This window comes from Rhinichthys klamathensis, unplaced genomic scaffold, assembly GCF_029890125.1.
Source record: "Rhinichthys klamathensis goyatoka isolate OS25496 unplaced genomic scaffold, OSU_Roscu_1.1 h1tg000223l_1, whole genome shotgun sequence".
Classification (NCBI taxonomy): Eukaryota; Metazoa; Chordata; class Actinopteri; order Cypriniformes; family Leuciscidae; genus Rhinichthys; species Rhinichthys klamathensis.
This window is the reverse complement of record NW_026606747.1, coordinates 2,593,506-2,604,491: the sequence shown is the minus strand read 5'-3', so window position 1 is coordinate 2,604,491 and position 10,986 is coordinate 2,593,506. Positions and strand designations below refer to the sequence as shown.

Sequence of the window (10,986 nt, the reverse complement as noted above, 5' to 3'; positions counted from 1 at the left end):
CCATGGAACCTATTGCACAGGACCAAGTTTTCCCACCTGGTCAAGGCCCTAAAATCAGTAAAGAACCCTCTCTACCTAATACAGTGGTGAAACAAAAGCCAATAGGGGTGCAAATAAACATTAAAAAACAATGTCCAAAATGCCACAAATCACAAGAACAATTCAACATCAAACAGCAATTTCACCGTTGCCCGACTTGCAAAATTCTACGGAACACAAAAAGCTATATAACAAAATGCAATGGAATAATTGAGATAAATCAAGACAGTCAAATAACTTCTCTTACGGTTTCGAACTCAACTTTGTCAAAATTCATAGCACCAGAACTTGAACTGTCAACTTGTGATTCACAAGATATAGAAGAACTCTTTCTATCCTCCGATGAACTGACTTTAACATATAATAACTGTTTGGAAGTCACCAATATTGAAAACGCTTCATCCGCTCATCCCAGTGATGAGGATGTATTTGAAGTGAATATCGATGAAATCAACCCTGTCCTCTGTGTCACAGAGACACAAAGCACTCCAGAACCCAAGTCTCCAGTTAAAAGACCATCTGAGCCAACAACGCCTCCTATTACACCAGCTAAAAAACCTTTGACTAAGAAGAGTGCTGTAAAAATAATACAAAAATGACTTTGTATTGAAATGCACAACTAAGATGGTTGTGTGTGTGTGTGTATATATATTGAAATGATGGTATTGGTGTTTTTTTTTTTTTTTTTTTTTTTTTAATGAATGGCAAATATTGATTTAAGTCATGTTTTCTATTGAAATTAGGTTAATTTTGTCCATTATGTTCTGAAATGCTACTGATTGATTTTTATTTCATTTTTATGGCAAAGCTTTGTTAAATGTTGTTTAATGTATTTTTTTTTTTATTAAAACAAATGTGTGTCAATTCTTGGAATATGTGACCTTTATTGCATGGGCTTATCTTGCATTTGGAAAGTTGCGTGCATTCTTCTAGCCATTCTTAACTAGGCACTAAGTTTAGTTTCACAAACCATACTGGGAAAAGCAAGTAGTGTAACCATAAGTGTCATTGTGAATAACTAAAGAAACGGTTGGTATTCTGTTCTGTAAAGATTTAAATATGCAACAATGGTGCTTTAAAATCACTTCAAAGGCCCCCTCTAATTTGCTTACTTTATCCAATGTGCTAAATGGTATTTAAACTAAAAATAATCTTTATTTTTAATTCACATTTTTATCACCTCTCACAATATTGTTTCTAGGCAGCATAAAAAAAAAAACTTAATTGTACAAGACATTATCAAAGATGACTGTCAAAGTAATGTACTTGTAGCAAAAATATAGGTTACAGTTGCATATGGCAGTTAACCCATGTAATTCCAATTTCTTTTCCCTGAGATAACATGTATGAATACATAAGGATATTAAACAATCTTTAACAATTACGTCAAAAATATATATCAAAATCCATACAAAAAACTTGATTATTCGTCAGGTCACAATTGTGACCATTAGTAGAACAAAGGGAGGCTAGGTATATGGTGTTAATGGATTTATAAACTGACAAACTTCTACAGTTTAAAGACCAGGTTCAATAATTGTTTTAAGCTTTAGTTAATAGTGTTGTATTACATCAAAGACACACCATGCAAAATTTCCATTTGTCAAACAGTGACCCCTAGAGTCGCTGTGGAGTACTTGTATTTTTTCTGAATATTAACTTAATGACCTAATATCTAATATGCCCATGACAATTTAGAAACTGAAAATAGAACATAAAAATATGTATTAGATCTAATATAACAAAATTACAAGATTATAAAATGCATTGCGTGAATTCTTGTTTAAAGAGAAGTGTTTAATCTACAATTAAACTAGGAATGTTTGACAGAATAGTGAATATTATCAGGAAACCTGCTCCAGACTTTAGGACCCACATGCAAAAACAAAACATTCTCTCCTTTAGTGCAGTTCAATATCCTAAGTAGTACCAAAAGTCCAGAATTGTAAGATTCTTACAAGAACCTGTTAATCTTAATGTTGTAAAATAATATTTTATTGATCTATATACTGCATCTTGGACTAACTTTATTTGTTAAAGGTGCAGGACAACCACCTAACAGTGAATCACAATAATATCAACTAAACTCATTAAACGTAACATGCTGTCCATTTAAATACTAAATCTTCATTTTGAGTTATTTCTCATTTGAACTATGGAACTTCTACATCTATGGAAACACATGACTTCCCAGGGGCTCAATGAGTGACAGGCATATGACCCAGAGATTGTGGGTTCAAGTCCTTTGTCTTACAACTTTATAAAGTTGTGTCATTTCAATTTCTTTATCATACTGAAAAGCATTGTACTATTCTTTCTTCCTATTAAATACAACGTGTGTTTCATTTATATGCAAAGTCTTTATTTTGAGTCCATTCTCTTTTTTACTACTGAACCTCGGCAGCTGGATGATCTCATTTCTTTTGTGAGGTAAGAAGTTAATAAGTAAGAATACTTTGGTTATTAAAGTTTCTTTTAAAGTTTGGAAAGCAAAGTATTTTTAAGTACTTTTTGAACCCATGGAACCATTGAAGGCTTGGCCCCGTAAGGCTGCTTGCAGCTTTAATTGTTATTATTATTATTGGATTTGTTGAATAATGTTTTAAATTGACAGTCCAACAATAGGCTGCTTTGTCAGTGGGATAACGGTTACCATACAATACCATGCGTCTTTTCAGATGCATTGCATGGGTACTGTCACAAGGACCTTGCTTTAAGACAAGTTTATAGTGTCTATAATGCCAGCACAGGAATGGGAGGAAACTGAACCCCCTGGGCGAGGCAAATGCACTCAAGGGTGCCTGAGTGGTGGGCCAGTGGCGCAATGGATAACGCGTCTGACTACGAATCAGAAGATTCCAGGTTCGACTCCTGGCTGGCTCGCTCTGCTTCGCTGTCAGCCCATAGCCATTTTATTATTATTAGCCCATAGTTTTTGTTATTATTATTATTGGATTAGTTGAATAATATTTTAAATTGACAGTCCAACAATAGGCTGCTTTGTCAGTGGGATAACGGTTACCATACAATACCATGCATCTTTTCAGATGCATTGCATGGGTACTGTCACAAGGACCTTGCTTTGCGACCAGTTTATAGTGTCTATTATGCCAGCACAGGAATGGGAGGAAACTGAACCCCCTGGGCGAGGCAAATGCACTCAAGGGTGCCTGACTGGTGGGCCAGTGGCGCAATGGATAACGCGTCTGACTACGAATCAGAAGATTCCAGGTTCAACTCCTGGCTGGCTCGCTCTGCCTCTTTTGCTTCGCTGTCAGCCCATAGCCATTTTATTATTATTAGCCCATAGTTTTTGTTATTATTATTATTGGATTAGTTGAATAATATTTTAAATTGACAGTCCAACAATAGGCTGCTTTGTCAGTGGGATAACGGTTACCATACAATACCATGCATCTTTTCAGATGCATTGCATGGGTACTGTCACAAGGACCTTGCTTTGCGACCAGTTTATAGTGTCTATTATGCCAGCACAGGAATGGGAGGAAACTGAACCCCCTGGGCGAGGCAAATGAGAGCTCCCTCCGATGAGCCAGATGAAATTGAATTCAGTAAACTATCCCTTCGGATCATTCCCATATTCTTAAAGGGGGGCGGTCACACACTAAAAGCCAAGGGCCTACTTGAGGCTTGAGGAAGTTCCCATATGGTCTAGCGGTCAGGATTCCTGGTTTTCACCCAGGTGGCCCGGGTTCGACTCCCGGTATGGGAAGTTCGTGTTGTCTTTGCTTCACTTATGGAAACAGCCAGGACGTCTCTCTGTGCCACTAGCACTTTTAGCCGGCAGGCGGAGCTTACGAAGCCTGATAGGTTTAGGTTCTGTCCCCAAACGATGTGCCTTCGATAGCTCAGCTGGTAGAGCGGAGGACTGTAGGTGGCAAATTGGCAATCCTTAGGTCGCTGGTTCGACTCTGGCTCGAAGGAGGTCTTTTTCACAAGCAAACATTTCATTGTCCATGCTTCTCGACGAGGCCGTCAGCGCTTGAGTTGGTAGTCCAGCGTTTTGCAATCGCGACCGCCGCTGGAGGGCAAAAGCTCATTCCCTGACCAGGAATCGCACCCGGGCCGCGGCGGTGAGAGCGCCGAATCCTAACCACTAGACCACCAGGGAAGGTCTGCTGACTCTTTCCCATCAAGCCTGGCTGTGTGCCTCTACCAGATTTTGCAGCAACTGCTCAAGCAAGACCACTAAGGCTTGAATTTTCCTCCAGGAGAGGAGACGTCACTGACCCTGGATCACAGTTATTCCACTGAGAAACTGTCACTGGCTCTGTAGGAATATCCTAACAACACCACAACTTGCCATGAAAACAAAGCAACCGAGATCACCAACATGTGACGCCTCCAACTTGAAGCTTTTTATAGCAGGCTCCTCATCAGACCCCTTCCTGACGTTGGCTCCAGGCCTGTTATTGGCATGAGAAAAAGTAGATGTCATGACAGGCCTCTGCCCAGCCGGACACCAACAAGTCGCGTGCATAGTTTTTGTTATTATTATTATTGGATTAGTTGAATAATATTTTAAATTGACAGTCCAACAATAGGCTGCTTTGTCAGTGGGATAACGGTTACCATACAATACCATGCGTCTTTTCAGATGCATTGCATGGGTACTGTCACAAGGACCTTGCTTTGCGACCAGTTTATAGTGTCTATTATGCCAGCACAGGAATGGGAGGAAACTGAACCCCCTGGGCGAGGCAAATGCACTCAAGGGTGCCTGACTGGTGGGCCAGTGGCGCAATGGATAACACGTCTGACTACGAATCAGAAGATTCCAGGTTCGACTCCTGGCTGGCTTGCTCTGCCTCTTTTGCTTCGCTGTCAGCCCATAGCCATTTTATTATTATTAGCCCATAGTTTTTGTTATTATTATTATTGGATTAGTTGAATAATATTTTAAATTGACAGTCCAACAATAGGCTGCTTTGTCAGTGGGATAACGGTTACCATACAATACCATGCATCTTTTCAGATGCATTGCATGGGTACTGTCACAAGGACCTTGCTTTGCGACCAGTTTATAGTGTCTATTATGCCAGCACAGGAATGGGAGGAAACTGAACCCCCTGGGCGAGGCAAATGAGAGCTCCCTCCGATGAGCCAGATGAAATTGAATTCAGTAAACTATCCCTTCGGATCATTCCCATATTCTTAAAGGGGGGCGGTCACACACTAAAAGCCAAGGGCCTACTTGAGGCTTGAGGAAGTTCCCATATGGTCTAGCGGTCAGGATTCCTGGTTTTCACCCAGGCGGCCCGGGTTCTACTCCCGGTATGGGAAGTTCGTGTTATCTTTGCTTCACTTATGGAAACAGCCAGGACGTCTCTCTGTGCCACTAGCACTTTTAGCCGGCAGGCGGAGCTTACGAAACCTGATAGGTTTAGGTTCTGTCTCCAAACGATGTGCCTTCGATAGCTCAGCTGGTAGAGCGGAGGACTGTAGGTGGCAAATTGGCAATCCTTAGGTCGCTGGTTCGACTCTGGCTCGAAGGAGGTCTTTTTCACAAGCAAACAATTCATTGGCCATGCTTCTCGACGAGGCCGTCAGCGCTTGAGTTGGTAGTCCAGCGTTTTGCAATCGCGACCGCCGCTGGAGGGCAAAAGCTCATTCCCTGACCGGGAATCGAACCCGGGCCGCGGCGGTGAGAGCGCCGAATCCTAACCACTAGACCACCAGGGAAGGTCTGCTGACTCTTTCCCGTCAAGCCTGGCTGTGTGCCTCTACCAGATTTTGCAGCAACTGCTCAAGCAAGACCACTAAGGCTTGAATTTACCTCCAGGAGAGGGGGAGACGTCTCTGACCCTGGATCACAGTTATTCCACTGAGAAACTGTCACTGGCTCTGTAGGAATATCCTAACAACACCACAACTTGCCATGAAAACAAAGCAACCGAGATCACCAACATGTGACGCCTCCAACTTGAAGCTTTTTATAGCAGGCTCCTCATCAGACCCCTTCCTGACGTTGGCTCCAGGCCTGTTATTGGCATGAGAAAAAGTAGATGTCATGACAGGCCTCTGCCCAGCCGGACACCAACAAGTCGCGTGCATAGTTTTTGTTATTATTATTATTGGATTAGTTGAATAATATTTTAAAATGACAGTCCAACAATAGGCTGCTTTGTCAGTGGGATAACGGTTACCATACAATACCATGCGTCTTTTCAGATGCATTGCATGGGTACTGTCACAAGGACCTTGCTTTAAGACAAGTTTATAGTGTCTATTATGCCAGCACAGGAATGGGAGGAAACTGAACCCCCTGGGCGAGGCAAATGCACTCAAGGCTGCCTGACTGGTGGGCCAGTGGCGCAATGGATAACGCGTCTGACTACGAATCAGAAGATTCCAGGTTCGACTCCTGGCTGGCTCGCTCTGCTTCGCTGTCAGCCCATAGCCATTTTATTATTATTAGCCCATAGTTTTTGTTATTATTATTATTGGATTAGTTGAATAATGTTTTAAATTGACAGTCCAACAATAGGCTGCTTTGTCAGTGGGATAACGGTTACCATACAATACCATGCGTCTTTTCAGATGCATTGCATGGGTACTGTCACAAGGACCTTGCTTTAAGACAAGTTTATAGTGTCTATTATGCCAGCACAGGAATGGGAGGAAACTGAACCCCCTGGGCGAGGCAAATGCACTCAAGGGTGCCTGAGTGGTGGGCCAGTGGCGCAATGGATAACGCGTCTGACTACGAATCAGAAGATTCCAGGTTCGACTCCTGACTGGCTCGCTCTGCTTCGCTGTCAGCCCATAGCCATTTTATTATTATTAGCCCATAGTTTTTGTTATTATTATTATTGGATTAGTTGAATAATATTTTAAATTGACAGTCCAACAATAGGCTGCTTTGTCAGTGGGATAACGGTTACCATACAATACCATGCATCTTTTCAGATGCATTGCATGGGTACTGTCACAAGGACCTTGCTTTGCGACCAGTTTATAGTGTCTATTATGCCAGCACAGGAATGGGAGGAAACTGAACCCCCTGGGCGAGGCAAATGCACTCAAGGGTGCCTGACTGGTGGGCCAGTGGCGCAATGGATAATGCGTCTGACTACGAATCAGAAGATTCCAGGTTCGACTTGTGGCTGGCTGGCTCGCTCTGCCTCTTTTGCTTCGCTGTCAGCCCATAGCCATTTTATTATTATTAGCCCATAGTTTTTGTTATTATTATTATTGGATTAGTTGAATAATATTTTAAATTGACAGTCCAACAATAGGCTGCTTTGTCAGTGGGATAACGGTTACCATACAATACCATGCATCTTTTCAGATGCATTGCATGGGTACTGTCACAAGGACCTTGCTTTGCGACCAGTTTATAGTGTCTATTATGCCAGCACAGGAATGGGAGGAAACTGAACCCCCTGGGCGAGGCAAATGAGAGCTCCCTCCGATGAGCCAGATGAAATTGAATTCAGTAAACTATCCCTTCGGATCATTCCCATATTCTTAAAGGGGGGCGGTCACACACTAAAAGCCAAGGGCCTACTTGAGGCTTGAGGAAGTTCCCATATGGTCTAGCGGTCAGGATTCCTGGTTTTCACCCAGGCGGCCCGGGTTCGACTCCCGGTATGGGAAGTTCGTGTTGTCTTTGCTTCACTTATGGAAACAGCCAGGACGTCTCTCTGTGCCACTAGCACTTTTAGCCGGCAGGCGGAGCTTACGAAACCTGATAGGTTTAGGTTCTGTCCCCAAACGATGTGCCTTCGATAGCTCAGCTGGTAGAGCGGAGGACTGTAGGTGGCAAATTGGCAATCCTTAGGTCGCTGGTTCGACTCTGGCTCGAAGGAGGTCTTTTTCACAAGCAAACATTTCATTGGCCATGCTTCTCGACGAGGCCGTCAGCGCTTGAGTTGGTATTCCAGCGTTTTGCAATCGCGACCGCCGCTGGAGGGCAAAAGCTCATTCCCTGACCGGGAATCGAACCCGGGCCGCGGCGGTGAGAGCGCCGAATCCTAACCACTAGTCCACCAGGGAGGGTCTGCTGTCTCTTTCCCGTCAAGCCTGGCTGTGTGCCTCTACCAGATTTTGCAGCAACTGCTCAAGCAAGACCACTAAGGCTTGAATTTTCCTCCAGGAGAGGAGACGTCTCTGACCCTGGATCACAGTTATTCCACTGAGAAACTGTCACTGGCTCTGTAGGAATATCCTAACAACACCACAACTTGCCATGAAAACAAAGCAACCGAGATCACCAACATGTGACGCCTCCAACTTGAAGCTTTTTATAGCAGGCTCCTCATCAGACCCCTTCCTGACGTTGGCTCCAGGCCTGTTATTGGCATGAGAAAAAGTAGATGTCATGACAGGCCTCTGCCCAGCCGGACACCAACAAGTCGCGTGCATAGTTTTTGTTATTATTATTATTGGATTAGTTGAATAATATTTTAAATTGACAGTCCAACAATAGGCTGCTTTGTCAGTGGGATAACGGTTACCATACAATACCATGCGTCTTTTCAGATGCATTGCATGGGTACTGTCACAAGGACCTTGCTTTGCGACCAGTTTATAGTGTCTATTATGCCAGCACAGGAATGGGAGGAAACTGAACCCCCTGGGCGAGGCAAATGCACTCAAGGGTGCCTGACTGGTGGGCCAGTGGCGCAATGGATAACGCGTCTGACTACGAATCAGAAGATTCCAGGTTCGACTCCTGGCTGGCTCGCTCTTCCTCTTTTGCTTCGCTGTCAGCCCATAGCCATTTTATTATTATTAGCCCATAGTTTTTGTTATTATTATTATTGGATTAGTTGAATAATGTTTTAAATTGACAGTCCAACAATAGGCTGCTTTGTCAGTGGGATAACGGTTACCATACAATACCATGCGTCTTTTCAGATGCATTGCATGGGTACTGTCACAAGGACCTTGCTTTGCGACAAGTTTATAGTGTCTATTATGCCAGCACAGGAATGGGAGGAAACTGAACCCCCTGGGCGAGCCAAATGCACTCAAGGGTGCCTGACTGGTGGGCCAGTGCCGCAATGGATAACGCGTCTGACTACGAATCAGAAGATTCCAGGTTCGACTCCTGGCTGGCTCGCTCTGCCTCTTTTGCTTCGCTGTCAGCCCATAGCCATTTTATTATTATTAGCCCATAGTTTTTGTTATTATTATTATTGGATTAGTTGAATAATATTTTAAATTGACAGTCCAACAATAGGCTGCTTTGTCAGTGGGATAACGGTTACCATACAATACCATGCATCTTTTCAGATGCATTGCATGGGTACTGTCACAAGGACCTTGCTTTGCGACCAGTTTATAGTGTCTATTATGCCAGCACAGGAATGGGAGGAAACTGAACCCCCTGGGCGAGGCAAATGCACTCAAGGGTGCCTGACTGGTGGGCCAGTGGCGCAATGGATAATGCGTCTGACTACGAATCAGAAGATTCCAGGTTTGGCTCGCTCTGCCTCTTTTGCTTCGCTGTCAGCCCATAGCCATTTTATTATTATTAGCCCATAGTTTTTGTTATTATTATTATTGGATTAGTTGAATAATATTTTAAATTGACAGTCCAACAATAGGCTGCTTTGTCAGTGGGATAACGGTTACCATACAATACCATGCATCTTTTCAGATGCATTGCATGGGTACTGTCACAAGGACCTTGCTTTGCGACCAGTTTATAGTGTCTATTATGCCAGCACAGGAATGGGAGGAAACTAAACCCCCTGGGCATGGCAAATGAGAGCTCCCTCCGATGAGCCAGATGAAATTGAATTCAGTAAACTATCCCTTCGGATCATTCCCATATTCTTAAAGGGGGGCGGTCACACACTAAAAGCCAAGGGCCTACTTGAGGCTTGAGGAAGTTCCCATATGGTCTAGCGGTCAGGATTCCTGGTTTTCACCCAGGCGGCCCGGGTTCGACTCCCGGTATGGAAAGTTCGTGTTGTCTTTGCTTCACTTATGGAAACAGCCAGGACGTCTCTCTGTGCCACTAGCACTTTTAGCCGGCAGGCGGAGCTTACGAAACCTGATAGGTTTAGGTTCTGTCCCCAAACGATGTGCCTTCGATAGCTCAGCTGGTAGAGCGGAGGACTGTAGGTGGCAAATTGGCAATCCTTAGGTCGCTGGTTCGACTCTGGCTCGAAGGTCTGCTGACTCTTTCCCGTCAAGCCGGCCTGTGTGCCTCTACCAGATTTTGCAGCAACTGCTCAAGCAAGACCACTAAGGCTTGAATTTTCCTCCAGGAGAGGAGACGTCTCTGACCCTGGATCACAGTTATTCCACTGAGAAACTGTCAGTGGATCTGGCTGCTGCTGTTGGACTGTATCCTAACAACACCACAACTTGCCATGACAACAAAACAACCGAGATCACCAACATGTGACACCTCCAACTTGAAGCTTTTTATAGCAGGCTCCTCATCAGACCCCTTCCTGACGTTGGCTCCAGGCCTGTTATTGGCATGAGAAAAAGTAGATGTCATGACAGGCCTCTGCCCAGCCGGACACCAACAAGTCGCGTGCATAGTTTTTGTTATTATTATTATTGGATTAGTTGAATAATATTTTAAATTGACAGTCCAACAATAGGCTGCTTTGTCAGTGGGATAACGGTTACCATACAATACCATGCGTCTTTTCAGATGCATTGCATGGGTACTGTCACAAGGACCTTGCTTTAAGACAAGTTTATAGTGTCTATTATGCCAGCACAGGAATGGGAGGAAACTGAACCCCCTGGGCGAGAAAAATGCACTCAAGGCTGCCTGACTGGTGGGCCAGTGGCGCTTCATGCCGCCTGTAAATCGTGGTTATTCTTGGTTATGACAGCCAATCACGTTCCCTGCTGCAACCAAGATTCGTACTATTCTTGGTTATGACAGCCAATCACGTTCCCTGCTGCAACCAAGATTCGTACGCTTATGGCCAACCGCGGCTCTCATCGCTA

At 43.9% G+C, this 10,986-nt stretch overlaps 12 non-coding genes across 12 annotated transcripts; 11 read left to right on the top strand and 1 right to left on the bottom strand.

Annotated features, from left to right (window-relative positions):
- Positions 1-2,849: 2,849 nt before the first annotated feature.
- Positions 2,850-2,922, top strand: trnar-acg (transfer RNA arginine (anticodon ACG)). Its single transcript has one exon. It is a non-coding gene; the product is annotated as a tRNA-Arg (tRNA).
- Positions 2,923-3,218: 296 nt separating this feature from the next.
- Positions 3,219-3,291, top strand: trnar-acg (transfer RNA arginine (anticodon ACG)). Its single transcript has one exon. It is a non-coding gene; the product is annotated as a tRNA-Arg (tRNA).
- Positions 3,292-3,700: 409 nt separating this feature from the next.
- Positions 3,701-3,772, top strand: trnae-uuc (transfer RNA glutamic acid (anticodon UUC)). Its single transcript has one exon. It is a non-coding gene; the product is annotated as a tRNA-Glu (tRNA).
- Positions 3,773-3,897: 125 nt separating this feature from the next.
- Positions 3,898-3,984, top strand: trnay-gua (transfer RNA tyrosine (anticodon GUA)). The gene is given in 2 exon segments: positions 3,898-3,934; positions 3,949-3,984. It is a non-coding gene; the product is annotated as a tRNA-Tyr (tRNA).
- A 1,287-nt stretch (positions 3,985-5,271) lies between these two features.
- Positions 5,272-5,343, top strand: trnae-uuc (transfer RNA glutamic acid (anticodon UUC)). Its single transcript has one exon. It is a non-coding gene; the product is annotated as a tRNA-Glu (tRNA).
- A 125-nt stretch (positions 5,344-5,468) lies between these two features.
- On the top strand, positions 5,469-5,555 carry trnay-gua (transfer RNA tyrosine (anticodon GUA)). The gene is given in 2 exon segments: positions 5,469-5,505; positions 5,520-5,555. It is a non-coding gene; the product is annotated as a tRNA-Tyr (tRNA).
- A 115-nt stretch (positions 5,556-5,670) lies between these two features.
- trnae-cuc (transfer RNA glutamic acid (anticodon CUC)) lies at positions 5,671-5,742 on the bottom strand. Its single transcript has one exon. It is a non-coding gene; the product is annotated as a tRNA-Glu (tRNA).
- A 621-nt stretch (positions 5,743-6,363) lies between these two features.
- On the top strand, positions 6,364-6,436 carry trnar-acg (transfer RNA arginine (anticodon ACG)). Its single transcript has one exon. It is a non-coding gene; the product is annotated as a tRNA-Arg (tRNA).
- A 1,151-nt stretch (positions 6,437-7,587) lies between these two features.
- Positions 7,588-7,659, top strand: trnae-uuc (transfer RNA glutamic acid (anticodon UUC)). Its single transcript has one exon. It is a non-coding gene; the product is annotated as a tRNA-Glu (tRNA).
- Positions 7,660-7,784: 125 nt separating this feature from the next.
- trnay-gua (transfer RNA tyrosine (anticodon GUA)) lies at positions 7,785-7,871 on the top strand. Its single transcript is given in 2 exon segments — positions 7,785-7,821; positions 7,836-7,871. It is a non-coding gene; the product is annotated as a tRNA-Tyr (tRNA).
- Positions 7,872-8,676: 805 nt separating this feature from the next.
- trnar-acg (transfer RNA arginine (anticodon ACG)) lies at positions 8,677-8,749 on the top strand. The gene has a single exon. It is a non-coding gene; the product is annotated as a tRNA-Arg (tRNA).
- A 1,154-nt stretch (positions 8,750-9,903) lies between these two features.
- On the top strand, positions 9,904-9,975 carry trnae-uuc (transfer RNA glutamic acid (anticodon UUC)). Its single transcript has one exon. It is a non-coding gene; the product is annotated as a tRNA-Glu (tRNA).
- Positions 9,976-10,986: the final 1,011 nt, after the last annotated feature.